The following is a 12785-nucleotide window of genomic DNA, read 5'->3' on the forward strand; positions in this document are numbered from 1 at the left end:
TTAATTAAGAGAAAAAAAGCTTTTGAAGTGATAATCAAGCTAGCCGAGTACAGACAGTGTGATAAGAAGTGTGAGAGTACTTACAAGGGGAGATAGAGTCAACGTTTGTAATGGCTCAGCCATTCCCAGTCCTTGTTCAAACCGGAGTTGATTGTGTCTAGTTTGCATATCAATTCTAGCTCTGCAGTCTCTCTTTGGAGTCTGTTTTTGAAGTTTTTCTGTTGTAATATAGCCACCCGCAGGTCTGTCACTGAATGACCAGACAGGTTAAAGTGTTCTCCCACTGGTTTTTGAGTATTTTGATTCCTGATGTCAGATTTGTGTCCATTAATTCTTTTGCGTAGAGACTGTCCGGTTTGGCCAATGTACATGGCAGAGGGGCATTGCTGGCACATGATGGCATATATCACATTGGTAGATGTGCAGGTGAACGAGCCCCTGATGGTATGGCTGATGTGATTAGGTCCTATGATGATGTCACTTGAATAGATATGTGGACAGAGTTGGCATCGGGGTTTGTTACAAGGATAGGTTCCTGGGTTAGTGGTTTTGTTCAGTGATGTGTGGTTGCTGGTGAGTATTTGCTTTAGGTTGGGGGGTTGTCTGTAAGCGAGGACAGGTCTGTCTCCCAAGATCTGTGAGAGTAAAGGATCATCTTTCAGGATAGGTTGTAGATCTCTGATGATGCGCTGGAGAGGTTTTAGTTGGGGGCTGAAGGTGACAGCTAGTGGTGTTCTGTTATTTTCTTTGTTGGGCCTGTCTTGTAGGAGGTGACTTCTGGGTACTCGTCTGGCTCTGTCAATCTGTTTTTTCACTTCAGCAGGTGGGTATTGTAGTTTTAAGAATGCTTGATAGAGATCTTGTAGGTGCTTGTCTCTATCCGAGGGATTGGAGCAAATGCGGTTATATCTTAGAGCTTGGCTGTAGACAATGGATCGTGTGGTGTGTCCTGGATGGAAGCTGGAGGCATGTAGGTAAGTGTAGCGGTCAGTAGGTTTCCGGAATAGGGTGGTATAGGGTACTTCTTATCACACTGTCTGTACTCGGCTAGCTTGATTATCACTTCAAAAGCTTTTTTTCTCTTAATTAATTGGCCTCTCAGAGTTGGTAAGACAACTCCCACCTGTTTATGCTCTCTGTATGTGTGTATATATATCTCCTCATTATATGTTCCATTCTATATGCATCCGAAGAAGTGGGCTGTAGTCCACGAAAGCTTATAGTGTAAAGGTAGACTCCTAAGACATTTTCAAAAGTCCTGAGTACTTAGCAGCTCCCATTTTGTTCTATTCGGATTTATATGCCATGCACATCTCCATGGTCTGAACCAGGGGTTGGCAATCTGTGGCATGCATGCCAAAGAGGGCACGCGGGCTGATTTTTAGTGGAACGCTGCTGCCAGTCGGGGTCCTGGCTGCCGGCCCGCTCCGCCCACTGTCAGCCTGAATTATGGAAACTCAGACCAGCAGCAGAATGAGCTGCTCAGTCCGCTGCCGTTCTTGGGTTCTGGCTGCTGGCCCCTTGCCAGCCAGGGTCCCGGCCGCTGGCCCTGCTCAGCCCACTGCTGGCCTGGATGGACAGAACCCGGGCCAGCAGTGGGCTGAGCGAGGCCGGCAGCCGGGACTCTAGACTGGCAGCGGGATGAGCTGCTCAGCCCATTGGCGGTCTGAGGTCCTGGCCGCCGGCCCCTTACCAGCCGGGGTCCCGGCTGCCGGCCCCGCTCAGCCCGCTGCCAACCTGGATGGACGGAACCTGGACTGAGTGGGGCCGGTGGCTGGGACCTTGGCTGGCAGGGGCCAGCGGACGGAATCCCAGACCGGCAGCAGGATGAGCGGCTCAGCCCACTGCCAGTCTGGGGTTCCGTCTGCTGCCCACGCTGCTAGTCTGGCACGCAAAATCTTTTACTGGCACCTGTAACCTTAAATTAATGAAGAGCAAAAGGCAGGCTGAAGATGAGTGTCTTTCACCTGAAATGGAAGGTGCTGAGGTTTGTGGAGTTTCTTAGGACTGGTCTACATTACAAAATGAGGTCAACGTAAGCCGCCTTGTATTGACCTAATTGTGCATGTGTCTACACTTAAATTTATCTCCCACCGATGTAAGTGCCCCATTACGCATCCATAGAAACACCACCTCCCCATGTGGCATTGAGCCATAGTTGACGTACAGGGGGGACAGGTGACCAGGGGATCCAGCTGCACAGTGAGCCAGGACCTGTTTTTGACTCCAGCATAGTCCAGTCAGTGCTGGTAGTCAAGCACAGGTGAGCCTGGTGCAGGGGAAGGATCCTCAGATAAGTGTGTAAATAAATTTTCCATTACAGGGATGGCGCCCCCAAATTAGCAGGACACAGCTTTCAACTTTTCATTAATTTACTTGTGCTAGAAGAGGTAGTGGTACAACCAAGAGAAGTAGAGTTACTATCTGCTTCTCATTTCCCTCTGGAGTTATGCAGAGGGGGCCATGCAGAGCAGTGTGTTATGTACACAGGGATGTCCCTTGAATCCTCCTGAGAGATCTCAATGAAACAACCATGGAGATACCCTGCAATCCTCTCCTGAAGATTTCTAACCTTGCTATGGAGAGTTCCATTGTGCCTGAGGAGCACAGGTGTCAAGTACATTCCTGGTTCTGCACTTTCCCTCCCCTTTTTCCCATCCACACACCCTCAATTTAAGCATGTGTACACATGCACAAGAGACAGTTCAGACCCAAAAGGACAATTTAACCCTCTAGTCTGACCTTCTACATAACAAGGCCATGAAAAGTTCTTGCACTGAGCCCACCAAAAGGAGCCCTGTACTTGTCAAATGTATCTTTTAGAGCAGGGGTCGGCAACATTTGGCACGCGGCTCGCCAGGGTAACCACCCTGGCGGGCTGGGCCACTTTATTTACCTGCTGACACGGCAGGTTCGGCCGATTGCGGCCCCCACTGGCTGCGGTTCGCCGTCCCGGGCCAATGGGGAGCGCGGGAAGCGGCGCGGGCGAGCAATGTGTTGGCTGCAGCTTCCCACCGCCCCCATTGGCCCGGGACAGCGAACCACGGCCAGTGGGGGCCGCGATCGGCCAAACCTGCCACGTCAGCAGGTAAATAAACTGGCCTGGCCCGCCAGGGTGCTTACCCTGGCGAGCCGCGTGCCAAACGTTGCCGACCCCTGTTTTAGAGAGATATCCAATCTTGATTTAAATACTCCAGTCATAGAATCATAGAATCATAGAATATCAGAGTTGGAAGGGACCTCAAGAGGTCATCTAGTCCAACCCCCTGCTCAAAGCAGGACCAATTCCCAGCTAAATCATCCCAGCCAGGGCTTTGTCAAGCCGGGCCTCATGGAGAATCCACCACATCTCTTGGTAGTTTGTTTGGTTAGTAATCCACAATAACCCCTAAGACTCTTCCACAAAGTCTCTGCTTTCCAGGATACAATTCCCCATCCTATAAGTATGCATAACGTTCTGACCCTTTTAAAATGCAAGCTGTTTAGTTGAGCACAGACTACCAAGCAATGCAGATCACTCTGACCTGTCTTGATTGTTATTTATCACTTGCTACCAATCTTTGTGTCACTTGAAAACTTTATCTGCAATGATTTTATATTTTCTTCCAGATATTAAAAGAAATCTGATCAGCTAGGGTGAGTTTGTGGGGATGTCAGTTAATATGGTATGGTGGGAGCAAGGACAGCTTTAGCAGGAGTTCATGGGTGCAGCTTCATCCACAGAAACCCTGCTGCAGGGGCTCCTGTCTCACAGGGTTGGGCCCAGTTCCCCGCTCTGGGTTCAACCTGGCACAGGGGTTGGAGCCGCTGCTACAGGGACAGTGCAGGCAGGCTCACTCTCCAGCCTCCCCCACAGGGCCTCCCATCCTCACCAGGTCAGGATTAGGGTGGGGGCAGATGCTGTGGGCATTTAGTGGCGAGGAGGTGGTGCCCGTGGAGCAGGAATGCACCCATTGATATGGGAGGCTGCAACCGCCACTGAGTTTTAGTCACCAGATGGTTACAAGTTTTTCTCTTAGAATGGGAGCCCTGTTCAGTCTTTGAAGACAGGCTGCATTGTTGTTAGTTTTGTGGGGTAGTTTCTTTTTGGGGAACTGTTGAAAGTAGTGTGGTAGGTTGCTCCTTGCTTTAATCTCTCTGATTTGTACAGAATTTTGGGGCAATGTTGCTCCCTGGGAACTGGGCATTGGTGTTTTGGCTGAAATTTCAGAAAGAGGGATTTGCCTGGGTGTTGTTTGACCACCTCTGTTCAAGGACTGGGGTATATAGTGCAAAAACAAGTTACACTAAGGCCTGGTCTACACTATGAGTTTAATTCGAATTTAGCAGCGTTAAATCGAATTAACCCTGCACCCGTCCACACAACGAAGCCATTTATTTCGAAATAAAGGGCTCTTAAAATCGATTTCTGTACTCGATAAGCGGAGTAGTGCCAAAATCGATATTGTCATTTCGAATTAGGGTTACTGTGGCCGCAATTCGATGGTATTGACCTCCGGGAGCTATCCCACAGTGCACCATTGTGACCGCTCTGGACAGCAATCTGAACTTGAATGCACTGGCCAGGTAGACAGGAAAAGCCCTGCGAACATTTGAATTTTATTTCCTGTTTGCCCAGCGTGAAGAGCACAGGTGACCACAGATAGCTCAGCTCATCAGCACAGGTAACCATGCAGGCCAATAATCGAAAAAGAGCATCAACATGGACCGTACGGGAGGTACTGGATCTGATCGCTATATGGGGAGAGGATTCAGTGCTAGCAGAACTTCGTTCAAAAAGATGAAATGCCGAAACTTTTGAAAAAAATCTCCAAGGTCATGATGGAGAGAGGCCACAATAGGGACTCAGAGCAGTGCCGCGTGAAAGTCAAGGAGCTCAGACAAGCCTATCAGAAAACAAAGGAGGCAAATGGTCGCTCCAGGTCAGAGCTGCAGACATGCCGCTTCTACGCTGAGCTGCATGCAATTCTAGGGGGGGCCGCCACCACTACCCCACCTCTGACTGTGGATTCCGAGGTGGGGGTAATCTCATCAGCCACACCTGAAGATTCTGCGGACGGGGAAGAGGAGGAGGAGGAGGAGGAGGTGGTGGTGGAGGACAAGCTTGCGGAGAGCACACAGCACTCTGTTCTCCCCAACAGCCAGGAACTTTTTCTCAGCCTGAGTGAAGTACCCTCCCAAGCCAGTACCCAAGACCATGACCCCATGGAAGGGACCTCAGGTGAGTTTACTTTTTAAAATATAAAACATGGTTTAAAATCAAGTGTTTTTTAATGATTAATTTGCCCTGAGGACTTGGGATGCATTCGCGGCCAGTACAGCTACTGGAAAAGTTTGTTAACGTGTCTGGGGCGGAAATCCTCCAGGGACATCTCCATGAAGCTCTCCTGGAGGTACTCCAAAAGCATTTGCAGAAGGTTTCTGGGCAGTGCAGCCTTATTCCGTCCTCCATGGTAGGACACTTGACCACACAATGCTAGTAGCAAGTAATCTGTTATCATTGCATGACAAAGCCTGGCAGCGTATGGTCCCGGTGTTCGCTGGCATTCAAGCAACATCCGTTCTTTATCTCGCTGTGTAATCCTCAGGAGAGTGATATCGCTCATGGTAACCTGGTTGAAATACGGGAATTTAATTAAGGGGACAGAGGTGGCCCTTCCTATTGGGCTGTTTGCCTGTGGCTGAAAAGAAATCCTTCTCTGTAGTAAGCCAAGCGGGGGTAGGGGGGATTGGCACTGAGCTTTTCATGTGTGGGTAGCAGGGATCTTCCCTGATACCAGCCACGCGGTGGGGGGGAGGGATAAAGTGATCATCCCAGAGACTTGGATGCGGGGGGTGGGGGGGTTGTTTGTTTTGTGCTGCTGAAGGTTAACAGGAAAACCGCAGCACTCAACGGGCTTTGCTTGGTATGTGGGAAAGGAGGGCGCAGAAGCCAAAAGACAATGGCTTACCATGGCCGCATGCAAGACAAATTCTGTTGCCCAGACCTGCGTCTGTGATCTCTAGCAGCAAAGCCACAGGCACTCAATATTAAGAGGCAAAATGCGACCTTGCACAGAAATCACATGTGCTATATAATGTGAATAGTGTTGTTCACCGTGAAAGAGTATAAGCATTGTTCTGTAAAATGTATCTTTTTAAAAAATTCTCTCCTTTTTTCCCTCCCTCCAGCAGCTGCAAATTTTTCAAGCCTCCCTCCTCCGTCCCGAAGGCTATCTCAGATAAGGCGTCGGAAAAAGAGGACGCGAGACGAGATGTTTGTGGAAATCATGGAATCCACCCACAATGAAAGAGCTCATCTGAATGAGTGGAAGGACACGGTTTCAAAGTATAGGAAAGATGCCAGTGAACGTGAGGACAGGAGGGACCAACGTGAGGACTGAAGGGACGCTCGAGATGAGAGGTGGCGGCAGGAAGATCAGAGGAGGCAGGATGCAACGCTGGGGCTGCTGCATGAACAAACAGACATGCTCCAGCATCTGGCGGAGCTTCAGGAATGGCAGCAGGATCACAGACTGGCGCTACAGCCCCTGTATAACCTTCCTCCCCCCTCACCATGTTCCATAGCCTCCTCACCCGGACGTGTAAGAACGCAGGTGGGGGTGGGGAGGCTCCGTGCACCCTCCCATTCCACCACAGTGGACAGCCCAAGCAAAAGGCTGTCATTATTTTAACCTTTTTTCAGTGGCCTTTTCCTTCCCTCCGATCCTCCTCCCAAACCCCACCCGGGCTACCTTGTCAGTTCTCTCCCTCTTTTTATAATCAATTAATAAAGAATACATGATTTTTAAATGATAGTGACTTTATTTCCTTTGAAAGCAAGCTGTGATCGAAGGGGGAGGTTGGGTTGCCTACAGAGAATGAGTCAATAAAGGGGGCGGGTTTTCATCAAGGAGAAACAAACAGAACTTTCACACGGTAGCCTGGCCAGTCATGAAACTGGTTTTCAAAGCTTCTCTGATGCGCCGTGCTTCCTGGTGTGCTCTTCTAATTGCCCTGGTGTCTGGCTGCGCATAATCAGCAGCCAGGCGATTTGCCTCAGCCTCCCACCCTGCCATAAAGGTCTCCCCCTTACTCTCACAGAGATTGTGGAGCACACAGCAAGCAGCAATAATAATGGGGATATTGGTTTGGCTGAGGTCTGAGCGAGTCAGTAACGTGCACCAGCAACCTTTTAAACGGCCAAATGCACATTCTACCACCATTCTGCACTTGCTCAGCCTGTAGTTGAACAGCTCCTGACTCCTGTCCAGGCTGCCTGTGTATGGCTTCATGAGCCGTGGCATTAAGGGGTAGGCTGGGTCCCCAAGGATAACTATAGGCATTTCAACATCCCCAACGGCTATTTTCTGGTCCGGGAAGTAAATCCCTTGCTGCAGCCGTTTAAACAGAGTAGTGTTCCTGAAGACGCGAACGTCATGAACCCTTCCCGGCCAGCCCACGTTGATGTTGGTGAAACGTCCCCTGTGATCCACCAGTGCTTGCAGCACCATTGAAAAGTAACCCTTGTGGTTTATGTACTAGGTACCCTGGTGCTCTGGTGCCAAGATAGGGATATGGGTTCCATCTATCGCCCCACCACAGTTAGGGAATCCCATTGCAGCAAAGCCATCCACTATGACCTGCACATTTCCCAGAGTCACTACCTTTCATAGCAGCAGCTCAATGATTGCTTTGGCTACTTGCATGACGGCAGCCCCCACAGTAGATTTGCCCACTCCAAATTGATTCCCGACTGACTGGTAGCTGTCTGGCGTTGCAAGCTTCCACAGGGCTATCACCACTCACTTCTCAACTGTGAAGGCTGCTCTCATCCTGGTATTCTGGTGCTTCAGGGCAGGGGAAAGCAAGTCACAAAGTTCTATAAAAGTGCCCTTGTGCATGTGAAAGTTTCGCAGCCACTGGTAATCGTCCCACACCTGCAACACTATGCGGTCCCACCAGTCTGTGCTTGTTTCCCGGGCCCAGAATCGGCGTTCCACAGATAGAACCTGCCCGATCAACAACATGATCTCCAAAGAGTTGGGACCCATGTCCATGTCCTCATCACTCTCGTCGCCGCGCTGCTGTCGCCGCCTCCTCCTTGACTCGTTTTTCTGGTCCTGGTTCAGCATAAACTGCACGATAATGTGCAAGGTGTTTACAATGTTCATGACTGCTGTCTTGAGCTGAGTGGGCTCCATGCTTGCCGTGATATGGCGTCTGCTGTGTTCACCCAGGAAAAAAGGTGCAAAACGGTTGTCTGCCGTTGCTTTCATGGAGGGAGGGGTGAGGCTGTACCCAGAACCACCTGCGACAATGTTTTTTGCCCCATCAAGCACTGGGATCTCAACCCAGAATTCCAATGGGCGGGGAAGACTGCGAGAACTATGGGATAGCTATGGGATAACTACCCACAATGCAACGCTCCAGAAATCGACGCTAGCCCTGGTACATGGACGCACACCGCCGAATTAATGTGCTTAGTGTGGCCGCATACATTTGACTTTATACAATCTGTTTCCAAAATTCGAATTCTGTAAATTCGGATTAATCCCATAGTGTAGACATACCCTAAGAAAATACACAGACTGTGGCACTGATTTCTCCTCTAAAGGCAAGCCAACTTGCAGCCTGCCACTGCTCAGCAGAGGAGCCTTAACAAAAAATGTATTTGCAAATTCAGCAAATTTAATAGGGAAACCAGTTCAACACATGAATATGGAACCAGACAATGCCATTTTTACAGTCACTTTTCAAGGTAGAAGCAAACTTTAACTTCACCTTAAAGAAAATTTGTGGTTGGAATATTAAGAACTTTCAGGTCACTAATGAACAAGCAAATATTCTGTACACAAATTCCTTTGCAAAATTAATACAAGCAATACTCTGAGGAAGTAATATTTTAACTTGTTTCAACAGTCTGTGGATATATCACATGAAAAATATATATGAAAAAATAGCCTTTCTGCATAAAACAGTTAAACAAGAAATCATAAAAATTTGCAGTTAATACAGTTCTGTCCCTTATTTTTCTGAGCAACTGCTTGCAAGACACTACAGTAATATCACTGTTTCGAGGTGTCTCTCCAAAGGGAAAACATCATGCTAAATAAATAAAACTGTACATGGGTATTGGCAGAAATATTAAATATATATCCTAGAGAGAAAATAAATTCAAAATTTATATAATATCTAGATTGATACAGATATAGTGGTAAATAACAAAAAGGACAGGGAAGTCTTACAGAGCCATCTAGATTGCTTGGTAACTTGGGCCCATTCAAACAAAATGCATGTTAATTGCCCAATACAGAGTTATACGCGTAGGAACAAGGAATTCTGGCCATGACTACAGAATGGGGGACTGCACCCTGGAAAGCAGAGACTTCTAAAAGGATCTAGGGGTCACAGTGGTCAAACAATTTGAGTTTCTGGTGCCATGCTGTGACAAAAAGTGCTAATGCAGTCCATGGATGTAGAAATAGAAGAGTAGGAGTAGGGAGGTGATTTTACCTCTGTGTACGGCATTGGTGAGACTGATATGGGAACACTGAATCCAGTTCTGGGGTCCATATTTTAAAAAGTATGTTGAAAAATTGAAGAGGGTAAAGGAAAGAGCGACAAAACCATGCAATTTCCAGACCTTAACATGTTTGCATTTCTTCTAAGTGTAACCATAATTCTGTGTTTCCTGGGTTTATAATGCTTCATTTTTAGATAACTACTGTATCCCAGTAACATTTTTGCCCTTAAGTTACTGATATGTATTCTCACCTTAAGATAGAGTTAAAATAGTTTTTGTCTGGGTATTTAATGATCAACTGAATATTTGCTGGGGACAATATGAACAATCTATAAACTCGAATATATTAGTGAAAGCTATTCATCAAATGATTTTGAACATCTAATAAAAATTATGTTTGCAGACAATTCATTAACAGAATAAAAGGCTAAATTGACCAAATAAACTGTTTGATCAGCTCTATCAATAGTCCATTTTACTGGAGCAGTCCTCAGACCCAGGATTCTGACTAACAACTCAAAAATATGCCGATGACTTGATTATACTCTTGCCAATGCAACATTGTCTATGAAGGAGTTTATTCCCACCAGAAGCACATTGCAAAACATAGGCTCTAGCAGTCACCCTACAAAATAATGAAATCATAATTAGAAAAACAAAACAAGAAAACCCCAGGCCAAATTAAAATGTTATTTTGGAAGCAGAGATGCCGAATACATGCTGAAGTGTTACATACCTAGCCCTGATAATAAATATCACAAAGAATTTCAAGCTAGCTATGAAAACATTAGAAGAGGAAAGGCAAGAAGGTCTTAAACTATTTGAAAATAAAATCTGGATAAATAAAATCCATTACTCTACTATAAAATTATTCACTAGTCTAATTCTGCCACTCAGGTGCAAAGTCTGGGGCCAAATCTTAACAGCTAATTGTGCTTATCAGAAGAAAACGGCAATGGAGACCCTAACTCTACCGTTCTGCAAACAAATGTGTTTACAAACCAGAACTCACCCAGCAATGGCTGTTAAGAACAGAACTAGGACAATTCCACTTCCTAATTAACACCACCACATATTCAGTTTCCAGTACCATATGAACTAAAGCAGAATATACTCTTTCCATAATACACCTACACTGCAATATATACCCTCAGCTGGACCATGCCAGCTGACCCGGGCTCATGGGGCTTGGGCTAAGGCAGGGGTTTTCAACCTTTTTCTTGCTGAGGCCCGCCCCCCAGCATGCTATAAAAATGCCAGGGCCTGGCGGGAGAGAGGGAAGCGCAGGGCTCCGGGCTGGGGGGGGACCCTTGGGCATAGGCATAGATTTACTTCTATTTTGGAGGGGGCAAGGGCTGGGGGAGGCTCAAGCCAGCTCTGCATAGCAGGGTCCAGGGAGGGAGCACCACCTCCATCCCCTGACTCACTCAGGAGGCCATTCAGCCTGTCTGGGCTGTGGGGGGATGCAACCAAAAAATATAACTCAAAGGGGGGACTCAGTTAAAAAAGTTTGAAAACCGCTCAGGGTGCAGGGAGGATGTAGCTAGGGGCTGTGTGCGGACAGGGGGTGGAGGCAGGGGGTAGCTAGGGGATGTGTGTGGGTAGGGGAGTAGCTCAAGGTGCAGACAGGGGGTAGTTAGGGGCTATGTATGGGCAGGGGGCCCCCCAGCTTCAGCAGGAGGGAACGCTGGGGTTCCCAGCTTCAGCCCCCTGCTGCCCCTGCCTTGGGGGGAGGGGGAGAGGTTTGCCAGCTGCAACCCTGCACCACTCCCAGCTTGGGGGGTCCCACCGGCTTCAGCACCGCGCTGCTCCCAACTGGGGGGCGGGGCGCCAGCTTGGGCTGGGGCTTGGGGCACCAGGTTTCAACTGTGAGGCTCTGCAGCCCTCCTGAAAGGGCTCATGGGCCCTCAGGGGGCTGCGGACCCCCAGTTGAGAACTGCTGGGCTAAGGGACTGTTTAATTGCAGTGTAGATCTTTGGCCTCGGGCTGGAGCCCGAGTTCTGGGACAGTGGGGGTGGGAGAAGGAGGGTCCCCATGAGCCAGACTCAGCTGACATGGGTCATCTGTGGGTTTTTAATAAATAAAGTGCTTCACAACTAGAAATGACAACTAAGGGAAGACATGCTGCTTCTACATCACACCCAGGCATCAGCATCACTACAGCACTGAGAAGTGGTGTGTAGGGAAACAAGCTCATTCCAAACTGAATACTGAAAACATCAGACAAAACCCAAAACCTCTATACAAATCATGGAAGGGGAGAACAGATGAGAAACAGGACAGATTTTTAATAGATCCCTACATACAACTCTCAAGCAACTCACTGCGGTGAGATCAGGAAAACAAGGTGGACTGTTCCCAAATACAGAATCAGTGACCACAAACTGGGAACAACAAAGCACAATGCAAACCCAAAGAGGAATGACTGCAACCGCCATGAGAGAAGAAACTGAAGTTGAAAGACATTTTCTACTCCAATGTCCACAATACCAAGTAATATACCAATGATATTTTCTCGAGTTACCAGAAATAAATACATAAAAATAATAAATAACACTTGGCACTGAAGTGAATGAAAAAAAGCTCTCATACTAGGGGAAAATAAGATGAGAGGAGAAATAGTGTCATATAATTTGCCATCAAATTAGACATATTAATGGCAAATGGCTACAAGGGAATAAAACCCCAAAGATTGCTGTGATGATCTACCCTGGGAAGATGTTGAATTACCTCTGCCAGAGACCTCAGTTGCCTGGGTTTTTCTACACGTTGCCAGCACTGCTATGTCTTGTCATCCCAGCAGATCATTCTGATTATGAATTTGCTGAAGGAGGAAAGGGGGCTGCTAGGGAGCAGAAGGAGCAGTGTCTCTGCAGGGGGAGGTGCACAGAGGTGTGTGTGTGGGGGGGGGGGATGCGGTCAGCTGGACAAGGAGGGGGGGGGGGCCGGGGTGCGTGTGGACAGGGATAGGCCACTCAGCAGCAGGTTACATAGCAAACCGCCCTGACTCAGCAATGGAGCATCCTTGTCAGACGGACAAAGGGACGCGGATCATCCCAGCCTCGCACAAGGCACATCCGGGCCGCCCGGCTCTCAGCTTAACACACATTAGTGACTTGATAGGGTGTGGGGGGCAGTGGCTCTTTCCCAGCTGTGTATATGGGGGGCAAAGCCGCTGTGGCGGGGGGAGGCAGAGTCTGCCCAGCTGTGTATGTGTGGGGACAGCAGGGATGCTGGGGCGCGGGGGAGGCAGAGGCTGGGCCCGCGTCCCTTTGTCCGT

This window comes from Trachemys scripta, chromosome 9, assembly GCF_013100865.1.
Source record: "Trachemys scripta elegans isolate TJP31775 chromosome 9, CAS_Tse_1.0, whole genome shotgun sequence".
NCBI classification, from domain to species: Eukaryota; Metazoa; Chordata; order Testudines; family Emydidae; genus Trachemys; species Trachemys scripta.